General features: G+C 34.0%; 1 long non-coding RNA gene across 1 annotated transcript in view; it reads left to right on the top strand.

The window, feature by feature from the left end:
• The window catches only part of LOC146996355 (uncharacterized), a 60,736-nt gene extending 56,665 nt beyond the window's left edge, over positions 1-4,071 (top strand). The window contains exon 4 of the long non-coding RNA XR_015041911.1: positions 3,685-4,071. This is a non-coding gene — a long non-coding RNA (uncharacterized LOC146996355). The remainder of the gene's footprint in view (positions 1-3,684) is intronic.
• The last annotated feature ends 9,351 nt before the right edge of the window (positions 4,072-13,422 follow it).

Below are 13,422 nucleotides of genomic sequence, written 5' to 3' on the forward strand. Positions count from 1 at the left end.
AATGTTTTTCAACATTCATAATAATAAATTCATAAATTTCCAATGTTTCAATATGTAGCATTTACTATAAAAATATAGTTCTTAATGTGTTTATTATCTAAAAAGCATTTCATTAATAACCTTAAGATAATAGCATACAAATTTAATGTGTAGCTTCATTTTTAAATAATCTATGTTTTAATAGACATACATAATTGCTGATTTTAACATAGTCGCTGATTATGCAATTGAAATTTAAAAGTAATAAATGTTATTAGCAGAAAAGTAACGTCGATCATATATCTATTATTTAAAAAATTATTCCCCTTAATAAAAAAATTCTATTATATATAACAATAACATTCTTTTCACACGATCAGCCCAAAAAACGACAAATTTGGTGAAGAATAATCTGTAAACAAATCATCAGAAATAACACGTCATAAAATATTGTCTATTCTGAAATTTCCACGATTATAAATTTAATGAATATAACATTTAGAAATGACTTAGACAGTTATACTACAACAAAGCAGCTATATATATATATATCTGGCTTTTTCCGCATTTCTTCAATTAAATCAGCATCTATTTCCACCGTCCATGATTTCACAACAAGAGCTCTCGCCACATTGAAAAATTACCCGTGATCCTTCAGAATCTCACTACTAGAATCTCGTTTCTCGGAAATGTCCAGTCCCCAAGCGAACTTGGGGTACTCATTTTATCGATCCACTTATTAGGCTGAGTCAACCTTGCCCAGCACGGGGATCGAAGCCGGGACCTGTGGTGCAGCTGCGCGACGTTCTAGTCACTTCGCCGCACAGACGCCACGAAAATTTCTTTTCAGAATACATTTTAAATTAGCTTTACAAATATTTTGGGAGAAAAGAGTCCTTTATTCTGTCCTTACGTACAGATGTCAAGCAAAAACATCGTTAAATTGCAAAGTTTTAACTCTTCAAGCTAAGTAGATCCTACTTTAAAAGCATGTATAAATTAACTAATAGCAATTCGCTATTTATTTTATTTTGTGCATTTGCCTAACCAAGTTAGTTTATAAAGTTTTTTCTTGCACTATTAATGTGTTTCTCATTTACTTTTAGAAGCAGCGGAATTGAGACTTAAGTTATAATAGATAATTTTGTCGGTTTAATAGTCAAAAAATTATTTCGTGTATAGTCTCAATTCTTCTGTTTTGACGAAACGCGATATGGAATTAGCAAAATTCGAAACTCATTGTGCATTTTCCCTGAAGAGTCCATAATGAGATTCGAATTAGGTTAATTTACTGAAGCGGTGAAATTAGAATTAGATATTAGATAGATATCTAATTCTAATTTCACCGCTTCAGTAAATTAACTTGATTGAATTAGATAGCGGTGAAAATGGATATTTGCGTTGAAATATGATGCCTGAAACTTTTCGTGGTTACAATACTTCCATTTTACTTCGTACAAGGAAGTAAAAATAACAATAACACATGCATTTTTATTTCTTGCAGTACATTAGAATTACGGTTACTGTTCAACCAATAAAACGTGCAAAACAAAGCTAAAAAAATATACTAATTCATGATATAACTCAGTATTAATTATTGTGTGAGAGTTCATGATATTTAAAAAACTGATTTTGGGTAAATAATAATTTAATGATATTTAATCAGTTTAAATATATAATAACGAAACTCAAATCATTATAAAGTCAGTCAGGAATATGTTTAAGTATAGTGTTTCTTGAGCATTTATAGCAACTCTCTTTTTAAGACTCAGTAACTAGCTATTGCAAGATTAACTAACTATTCTTAGACTCGTGAACTAACTAAAAATTTAACATTTAAAATTCTATCCGTAAGTGTATGGCGATAGTTAAATAACTTTTGATGGTAATAAAATAGCCTTTTGATTATCAATTCGCAATTTCCTATTTTAATTTTTCATGGGTAAAAGATACTTTTACGACACGCAACCGCAGTCCGATCACGAACAATGAATATTTTGAAACGACTGAGCTGTCCATTAATGTAATTGATGTAGCAGTTTGTTACGAGAAAAATCTATTTCATAATTAACATCATAGACTAGGAAAACAGATAAATATTTGTACAATGCCATGAAAGATGTTATTTATGAGAAGAATGCGAGTTCATGGTAGTTTTATGAAACCACCAAACGTAGAGTCCTAGAAGCGGTCAGTGCTGAATGAAAATAAGGAAACTAACTCTTAACTCTAAAAATTCAGTTACAGTTAGAATTTTCTATCGCTTTCGTTCTTTGTTTCTTTTTTAAAAAAATATTTCGTATTTTTTATATTACCTATTTAAAGCAAATAAAACTATAACAAGGTGAAAAATACTGTAAAAGAATTTTTGAAAAGTTCATTTTGGGTTAGCTATTAAAAAAATAATGTGTACTATTTATGAAATATAGAACACAAAAGTTTGACTCACGAAAAATTTAACCGAAATATTTATTTTCAAAATTTGCGATATCTGACGTAATTTTGAATTTGCATTGAAGGGTCGGGTAAAAAATATGTTAAAATAATTCGAGTTTGATTTTTCCTGCTTATATACTATTCATTGATATCCTTTCGTATATTAATATTGTTTTCATAATTTTGCTACATTAGGTATGCCGAAATAATTTTCACACAAATAATTTATAAGCCTAGAAATATGTTATTAGCATTCTCAAGAAGTTTTATTGCTTTAGTACCACAACCCGGTATCTTAAAAAACTTTTTTCTTTACTAATTAAACTTTTTATCATAATCGTTTTTCATGTCTAATTAATACAAATTTTACTATTAGTGGCTGTCTGCGTGTCAATACTGAAGACTGTCAAGAGCTTTTTAGAGCACGAACTGTATAACATTCTGCTGTTTCCATCTCCATTTTGAAAAAAAAAAAAAAAAAATGTCGATCAATACTTTTCACAATAATTTGCCTAGAAATATACAGAACTTAATCAGGATAATATACAGCTTAATCAGGAACTTTTTTATAAACTAATATTTTGCTTTAGTTACACACAAATACAAACATCTTACTCTTCAAATTATGTGCAGCTGTAAATATGATGTTCGAATTTAATATCAAATATATCGGTCAATTTTTGTATTACTCAAGCCAGACTTTTTGTGTTTTATTCTTTATGAGTATAAAGTTTTCCTAAATATTAATATAGTGACCAGAGGAACGTATAAAAGCTAGATTTCGTGGTTTTAACAGAACTGATTTCTTTAAATGTAAAAATGCCGAAACGAAAAACTTTGCATCATTTAAAACAACTTTTTCTGCGTCATTTAAACACTTAGTAAGTGTAAGTATATGTCTACTGCTTGTAATAATAAAGGCCTTGTAATGAGTTTTGTGCACACGTCATATACTAAACGCTTTTGGAGTATCTTGAATTCCTTACGCTGTAACATTAATAAATTCTTAAGATGTAAATATATAACACATGTAAAAAATATAATTCATGTAGTTTTAAATTCGTAATTTTTAATACATGGAATTCTTATTTAGCCATATTTTGCAGACAATATCTCTAAATATTAAATCAGTCATCGCCAGTTTTGTAGATTTCTAAATATATTGCAATTTTTAGCTGATGAAAGATGCTTATTGTGCGAATTATATTTAACACTTTGTAATTTTATAACTTGAATGAAATTTTGATGTTTTTATTTGCAATTTTTCAGGAAATTCTTAAGCCTTTCATAAAAGCTGCGATGAAAATCACGAAGATAAACGATTTTATTGGCAACGACATCTTTCCTGTATTTATTTAAAAGTAATGACAGGAGAATGACTTTGTATATTTATATTATTTGTGTATACTTCTACATATACTATACATAGACTTCTTTTCAGTTTTATTCGTGTAAATAAGTAATAAATTATAAAGCCTTCTATTCAAATTGGAACAGATAGATGATCACAGGAATTCTTGAAACAAAACAAAGTATACGCTAAAACGTAATTAATTCTATTTGCAAGTTTTTAAATGCATCATAAGTAAATAATGAATTTATTAAACTATTTTAACACTTTAGCACGAATTATGTCATGTATATAATAAAACTGAACGTTTTTATGTTTGAAAAATAGTTTCTTGTTTATATTGCAATTGGCACTTAAAATGTTTTGACTACATTCTCCATTTTAAAATTTACCGGAAGATTAAAATAAAACTTCTTTTCTTCCCCCCTCTCTTCCTCTGTTTTACCAAGATGAGTTCTGAATATAACTCTTCTACTTCTATTTCACTATTTCAGGCTTGATTTTACTTCTTCATCTCGAAAATTTTGGTGAGCCATTCTTTTTATCCAGATGCTCTGATAGAGAAAAGAAAATTCTAACTTTAGCTGTCCTTTTCGTAAAAGAGACTACTGAATGAATTGTCAACATTTGAGTACAGCAGTTTCAATTGTTATTTTAAGAAAACAGAAATGCGAAATTTTTATCATGACATAGTCCTATAGTTATAGTAATATTTTTAAACAGTAGTTGATGGTACCAAGGAATGGATACTAACCAAATGATATCGATGAAAAAAAGTATATATCTATATAAACTGGGCTATTATAAATTTAAATTTCCAATCAGTGGTTGTTTAGAAGTTTATATGGAGAAAATCCTACAGATAAAGAGCATCAGGAATCAGCACCAAAAGTCTGCTGCTGGCAGTATTGGTGAGCTTCCAAGAAATAACAGTGAGTGCTGAGTCTGTTAACTCCATCGGGAATCGGGCAGGGTATAATATCAAAGATTGATCATTGTGACCAGGTAATTTCTGAAACCAGTTTCTGACACTGATATATTTTAGATCAGAATAACAAATACTATGTGAAATGTTATAAAGCAAATGTTGAAGAACACGTGACGAAAACTGGAATACAGATTTGACATTCTTCAAATTGCAAATGGGACATAAGTTGAAATTAAGTGACATGGTACTGTTATAGTTACCCTTTCAAGAAAACCACATATGCCTAATTATAATAGCTTTATATTTGCAGTCCGGGAAAGATTTTTTGCTCACCTTGTACTTTCTATGTCGTTACAAGTTGATATGGCTGCAGACTCTCATTTTTTTAATACTATAAGCGATAAGCAACGGAGGACGTGGGCACTGTCCCTTTACCAAAAGGTTAATCGGTATAGCACCACGTCCACCTATATCTAGAGCCTAAAGAGGAATCGCAATACGCCACGCACCGGGCGCCCAAACCCAGAGCCAAATTCAACTCGAGGGCAGCCCAACAGACCAAATGCCCACGAAAGACAGTCCCAACAACCGCCCAGGCCCCAAATTTATTAAATAAAATAACAAAAGCATACAGGGCCAAACAAGAGCGAGTTTTGACAATAAGCAAAAATTTTACAAAGGTGTAATACACACAAATATAGAATATACATAAGCTAAAGTACAGTCTGATGTTGGGCAGCCCAATAATATACAATGAGTAAAATATAGACAGTAGAATTAGATTTAATGACAATATAATATAAAAACAGAGAACATAGTGACATAATGAATGTAAATAATTACAGCAATACACAGAATGAATATACTTTCAAAAATTCTGCTTTAGAAAAATATGAAATCAAATCGAATAATCTTAATAAAAAGTTCAGTTAATAATTAAAATGTATAAGTTAATACAGTTATTAAAAGAAAATTCCAAATTCATAAAAGAGTAATAAATTATAATTACCAACCACAAATATGAAATGTTGATAATTCTTACACAATAATCCAAGGTAAGAGATTAATTGCGAGAAAATAATGATAGATTGCGAAATCCTATATTTTGAATTTTACTTAGAATCAGCACCAATTTCAGGTTGGTTGCTTTTACTAGCTCCTGTTGCCTAGTGGATAAAGAGTTGGTTTGGTTTGATTTATTGAGATTACGGCAAAGCACACTAGAGCTATCTGCCTAACGGGAGGGATGCCGCATATTCACAAAGCCTACAGACCATTTCACTACGGTCTGCTCTCATTGGATGAAACATGTTTCGCGGTCATATTTGGAATGCGAGTTATCGCCGTGTAGGCGTAGTAATTAACGCCAAACAAACGGAAACAGCGTTTATTTCATTCGGTATTTTTTTAGTTTGTGAATGAAAGCTTGGAGAAATTGTGTGGAATATATTTTAAATAACTTACTGATCTTACTAATAGTTTATTTGTATTTAAATTTAAACTTATATACAAATCGCGATCCTAATGAAGGACATATTCTTACATAAGACAACTTCTCTTTTATCATGTTTTATAGTCGGAATTTCTATTTCTAAAATTCTTCTTTGAATCTTCTCCATTACACATAAAGGAAAGATGTTAAACATATTTCATCAACAAGTGAAAAAAGTACGTAATTGTTTTACAAGAAAAGGGTGTTTACATGGAGATAGCATATGCCCTTTTTCGTCATTTCTGTTAGAAAGAGTCTGATGTGTAAATTTCCATAGCGCATTCATTTATACAAATAAAGGAATGTTAAAAATAAACCAAATGAAAACATTCAGTAAACATTTAAGGGCGTCGGATACCTATTCTTTTTTACCTAAATTAATATAACTAAAATTATATTTTATTCCATTCTGCGCTATTTCTATTGAAACGCTTTTCGGGATCTTGGATCGTAATCTTGCCACAGCTATCTACTACAAAGAGTACAAACCAGTAAATAAAAATAAGAAAAATTAACAAAAATAGAGAAAATAAAGGCGTTTAATTTTTAACACCGCACCCGAAGGCGAAAAGACAGATAATAATAAAGTTAAAAATAAATACGTGTAGAGCAGAATTGATGAAAGCTGCGAGGGGGGATAGAACCGGCGATCTGAGGTCTGGGACTTTTTTTCCGCGCTCGTTACCGCTGAGCTGCGGATTTTTTTGGGGATTGTGCACACTTTTTGATACACCAGGCTCAAACACAAATTGTAAAGGTGATGAATCAAAAGTCGCCAAGCACTAGGTTCTGTAACCCTACGTTTTCTGTTTTAACCAACCAGAGCAAACAGCAATAGAAACGGTTTGTAGGCTATGTGAATAAGCAGGGATGCCTTCGTGGAGGACTTTCTAAGGGAACTTGACTCGTATACACGGATAAAGAGTTGGCTTCTGGAGCCAAAGATTGCAAGTTCAAGCTCCACAAAGGCCGGTGTTGTAACCAACTTGGTATTATAAAAAAATTATTTATAGGAAAGTTAGGTATTTTAAGTTGTTATAAGGTATTTTCTTCCTTCTTGGTGCAATTAGAAGCATAGGTCCTGAGTGCGAGTTCCCGAGAGGGCATTGCACATATTTTACATCTCCTGCTTCAAAATAACCTAAAAACTCTACAAAGTTTATCGCTAACTTCAGGAGAGCACAGATACTTATTCCCAAAAGATAAGATTAAAAATCAGTATTTCCATGGCTACACCCTAGCGTTGAGGTAACACGTTAAGATGAAAATTAAACTAATACTTAATAACAGGTTTCTGCTTTGCTTTTCCCTTCCTTTGATGATAGTGCATATTCCATATATTTTTATCAACCTCGACCCTCACAAGGAGTTTGTATTTTTTTTTTTTTTCAATAACTACAAACATGATTTTTGTCTTTCAAAACTATTATTTATACAGAAAGGAAGTGTTGATTTTTCCGATAATAATCCTATGTGCTGTATCTGACTTCGAATCTAAAATTTTCTGAAGAACACAAAAACCTTGTCTAAAACTTAAAGGTTTATTTAACTGAAACTTCAACACTGATGAAAACTTATCACAAACAAAAACTTAACATCTTGGGTGGAAAACATTCAAAGTGCTTTAAAGTAACAGCTATGCCGGCACGGTGAAGAACACTTTCCTTTAAAAGACAGAATCCATCTAGCCCTTTCGGTGTATATCTCCCTTTCGCTGAATTCAGACATCCGCTCCTACGTGTTTTGGACTTAAACGGCCACGACTGGAACTGGAATAGGACTGGATCAGGACCGTAACTGGACTGGAACAAGACGGGAACCGGAACAGGACTGGATCCGCAACAAGACGGGAACCGGAAACAGGGCGGAAACCGGAATCTCTCATCTCCTGGCTTCTTCCCGGGCAGGTCTATTCTGGCTCAAACTAAAAGGAACTGCGGTGCCACTAAGGAAAGCACCTCCTTTTATTGCCGGCGGTTGCCGTTACTACAGGTGACTATGCAAGTATTTAACATCCTTCCACCTAAGGGGAAAAAAAAAAGTGAACTTTCACATGAAAGTAAAACAATGCCAAAGAGCCTTAGTATACCAGTCTGTCCGGCGGAGTTACAGTTCTACCAGATCGTGTTACAGGCCTGACAGATTTATCATCTATGTTGAGTTTAAGTTCAGACAAAGAATCTTGTTTTTCATTCTGCAGCTTCACGGGTACATCATTTTGCGCTACCTCTAAAGGATACAGAGTTCGAACTGCTCTAAGCAAAATTCCATTTCGGGTCTTTACTCTTGCAAGTCGATTTATTCCATCAGGTCCTGGAAGTAGTTTTATGACACGACCAAGTTGCCAAAAAAGTCTTTTGTCACTACTACCGATCAAAACAATATCATCTAATTTAATAGTAACTTTCCTTTCAGCTCTTTTATGCGAAACCTTGAGAATTCCCAAATATTCTTTACGAAATCTATTTTTAAATACTTCTCGTACAGTTTGAATATACTGAAATCTTCTTTGTAAATTGCTTGATTTAATACCGTATTTTATATCCCGCAAACTACTAGTTCTAATTTCTTTTAAAAAGTCGACAGGAGTTAAAGCTTTAAATTCGGGATCGGAAGGAATTACTGTCAACGGTCGGTCATTAAGAATCGCTTCACAGTCACACAGTATCGTGTACATTTCTTCATAATTTAAACAAGCATGTTTAAGAACTTTTTTAAGGACTTGCTTCATCATTCCGATCAGACGTTCCCACCAACCACCCCACCATGGAGCACCAGGGGGAATAAATTTCCATGTTATCCGCTCATTGGCTGCCTGCCGATTAATTTGTTCAAAATCTATTAATTTAAATGCATTTGAAGCTCCTACAAAATTAGTTCCATTATCACTGTACACAGTTGTGGGTTTACCTCTTCGTGACACGAACCGATGAAAAGCCTGAAGAAACACTTCTGTAGATAGAGAAGTCAGCAACTCCAAATGGACCGCTCTATAAACGGCGCATGTAAAAACACAAATCCACGCCTTTTCTTTGTTTCTCAACAATAAAGGACCACAAAGGTCTATACCCGTTACTTGAAATACTGCTGAATCATTTACTCGCTCTATTGGCGGTGGGGCTGATATGTGGTCAACAGGTGCAGCAGAATATCTCTTGCAAGTAATGCATTTACTCAAAACAGAACGCACCGTTCTTCTGCCAGATAACAACCAAAACCTTTCCCTTAAGGTATTCAGTATATATTGTACACCTGCATGTCCTTTCTTTTTTTCTTTTTATGTTCTTCCATAATTAAATTCCTAACTAATGGATGTTCTCCTGGTAATATTATAGGTGTTCTAAACTCTAACGTGTCATCTCTTCGAAACGCACCAGTTTTAATTCTTACAATTCCCACATCATAAAATGGACTAAGAGTTCGTAAGCGTGCGTCTTCTATATCCTGAAACGATTCCGATTGAATCAAGCGAATAACAACCTTTTCTGCAAAATCAATTTCACCAACAGTGAGTTCACCTTTCCTTTTTTCTTATTTCTGCAATTAAAGAAAAATCGTTGAATCCAACCAACAACTGTTTTTCGATAGCTAGAAAATCGCTCCTTCAAACTAAACCTTTCAGTAGACACTAGAGATGAAACCACTGCCTTTTTTTTCTCGCTGGCTATTTCCGCTTCATCAGTTATAAATTCGGCACTCGGCCAATTTTCTTGCGATTTTAAAAGCCAGCTCGGACCCTCCCACCATTTTGACCGGGAGAGTTGGCGAACTGAACACCCTCTACTTGGAAGATCTGCAGGGTTAAGGTGACCAGGTATATGCCTCCAATCCTCCACACGTGTCAAAAGCCTTATTTCCTGTACTCTATTTTCTACAAATGTCCCCCATTGTTCTTCCCTTTTTATCCATGCAAGGACAGTAGTTGAATCTGTCCAGAAAAATATACTTCTGGCCTCAAAGTCTTTTAGAACGTCTGCAGCAAGACGAGATGCAATAGTTGCTGCTAACAATTCTAATCTTACAATAGTCGTTTCCTTTTTACCACAAGGGGAAACTCTAGACCTAGCCTGAAGCAACTGGACTTTAACTGATTCAGGTTCTTCTACACGAATAAAAACTACTGCCGCATACGCTGCTTGACTGGCGTCACAAAAAACATGGATTGAACACTGTTTTGGCTGATATCGTATCCACCTTGGAATTTTAATGTTTTTCAAAAGAAAAATGTCCTTTACCCATTTCAAAAATTTACTTTTAATTTCGGTGTTAACTTCTTCGTCCCATTTTACTTTTGTTTCCCATGTACGCTGTAATAACATCTTAGGTAATATAAGAACTGGACATGCTATACCGATGGGATCAAATACTTTATGGGCTATTGCCAAAATACTTCTTTTCGTAACTTTCTCGAAACAAAGATTTTGTAAATTAGCAACATTTATTTGAAGAGTATCGCCTTGTCTTTCCCATAACAAACCTAATACATTCGCAATAGATTCTGTTTCTGAACTACAGTCGGTATATTCCCAACCCCGTAATTCAAATTTTCGTTCTGCCATAACATCTGAAGATACTTTCATGAAGCGCTGTAATTCATCTTCACTTCCAACACTTGTTACACAGTTATCAACATAGAAACTATTCATTAATTTAACAATAATGTTGGAAGAATATTTTACATCTGCATCATTTTTCTCCAAAATTGAATTTAGGTGATATTGAATAACGGCTCCAAGTAAAAATGGACTACTGGTTACACCAAATACGACTCGACAATGACGAAAATGCTTCAAGCCATCTTCACCCTTTATCCAAAGAAATCGGAGGAAGTTTCTGTCACTAAAATTCAGGCCAATTTGTAGAAAGGCCTTACGAATATCAGAAATCACCCCTATTTTTTTCTTGGCGAAATCTATTTAAGATTGTAGGAATAAATGAAATAAGGTTTAATCCCTTTTCAAGACAATCGTTGAGACTCGGAGAACCCTTTACTTTAGACGAAGCGTCAAATACTGGCCGTAACTTCGTAGTACTATGTTCCTTAACAACATGTCTATGTGGCAAATAATGATGGGGTAAATCTAATTCATTTACGGGTACTTCCTCTATTATGCCTTCTTTGAGCCATTCTTGGAATATATTTTCATACTCTTGGCGAAGATTATCGATTTCAAGTTGCCTAATCGTACCGTGCAACCTTTTAAGTGATAACTCAAAATTATCCGACAGGGGAGGGTGCCCTTCCAACCAAGGCAAAGACACTACAAAGCGGTCATCTTCTATTTTTACAGTATCAAGAAAATGTTGCCTGGTAGCCTCATACAATTCCAATTTACTCTTTTGTTCGGATGGGTCCGTAATACCAAGCGAGTCGAGGGCCCATAAATCAGAAATACAAGCCTCTTTATTCAACATTGAAGTAACTAAGAATGTTGAACCTTCACTATTCAACTCCCCGGTTTTTCCCATAACCGTCCATCCTAACTTTGTCTCAATAGCTACAAGACCGTTTGAAATTTGTTTACGATTCCCCGTTAATAATCGTCCTGCAACATCGGCTCCTATTAAAATTTCTATAGGTCCTTCTAAACGATCTGTTAAACTTATTCCACAGTCAGCAAGCTCTTTAAGCCATATTCCTTTTCCAATAGAAGGTATATTATTACAAATAACAGGCTGACTTAACGCATCAAAATTACAACTGTACGAGCCAGACGTACTAGATAAATGAATTTTGTAAACTTTATGTTCACACAAACTGGTCGTCGTACCGCCAAATAATGCGTGGCTAAGGTATTCCTTTACCGTATACCTGTAACCCATATCTTGAGCTGCGTTTTGTAGAATATACGACCTTTGAGAACCAGTATCAATTATAGCTCGAGCCGAACGAGATTTTTTATCTCCTTTAATTATTACTCTTATTGTTTGCAGCAAAACTTTAGGAGACCTTGAAGAAATGTTGGCGAGTGTTTCAGCCTGATTTGGAGGCTGTTCCGTTGCCCTTGTCTCACTCATTTGTGAATGGCCCTTACATAGAAAAATATGATGCCTTTTGCCGCATGTAAAACAAACTGTTTTTAATCTACACCTCCTGACAGAATGTCCAGATTTCAGACACAGATAACAAGAGCGTGTCCTTTGGACCAAAACTTCTCTTTCTGACAACGATAAGTTACGCGCCTGAAAACATTCCGCAGAACCATGATTTATACTGGAACAAAATATGCAGCCTTTTCTAACTTCATTAGAAGAAGTAAACAGTTCAGCTGCCGTAGGTTTTAAGCGAGGTTCTCTTATCTTTAAACCCGAATTCCCTTTCTTATTACCGTGAGCCAATCGATCGAAAACATTGAAAGATTTAGCTGCTAAAGAAATTCTTTCCTCACTTTCAACTTCACCGCGCAAGAAAGATAAAAGGCGCTCAAGGTCAGATTCCCTTTCTCTTAACTGGGCGTTTTCGCCGGTTAAACTTTCTGATCCTTTACGCGAAAACCTAAGTCTCTCCCACGTTTTTAAGACTTCATTCGGCAATGCTGATTCTACCAATGGATATAATATCGCGCAATATTTGCCTCTAGTTATTCCCAATATCTCCAAGGCTCTTAGATTAGATTCCAGTTCATCGTATAGTTTCCGCAAAGAGTGTGTACCTTGTTTTTGAATAACAAGGGTTAGCAAATCACGAATATAAATCTCCGTTAGTAATTCTTTGTTACCAAAACGCGTTTGCAATGCTTCGATTGCGCTCTTGTAACTATCGCCAGTTGGCGGAAAGCTTTTAACTATTTCCTCTGCAGGAGAATTCTTCTCCATAGCCTGTGCTAAATAAGCAAATTTATCATTATTATCTAATGTAGGATCTTTACCAATCTTTTGGAATTGCCCCCAAAATCCTAGCCATTTCTTCACGTTGCCGTCAAAGATAGGCAATTTAATCTTCGGATAATGTAACATTTTATTCTGAATAAAGGACGGATCAATTAAAGTTACATTCGGGGTTCCAGAAGTAAGATCTTTTACTTTACTTTCCAGAAGTCTCCACCTATCAAAATAGAATTCAGATTCATCTATTTCCTTAATAAGTAAAGTCTCATCTGTAATTTCTTTAAACATTAATTCTCGTATTTTCATTTCAGTATCAAACAAAACTTTAGCTTTCTCGGAAATAACTTTTATTTTAATTAATTTTTCTTCCTGATTAAATTTAGTTTCTTCATTGTCAAATTCATTACA

The sequence above is a fragment of the Stegodyphus dumicola genome, chromosome 7 (assembly GCF_044657685.1).
Source record: "Stegodyphus dumicola isolate Sdum_Otavi_A_Nest chromosome 7, ASM4465768v1".
Lineage (NCBI taxonomy): Eukaryota > Metazoa > Arthropoda > Arachnida > Araneae > Eresidae > Stegodyphus > Stegodyphus dumicola.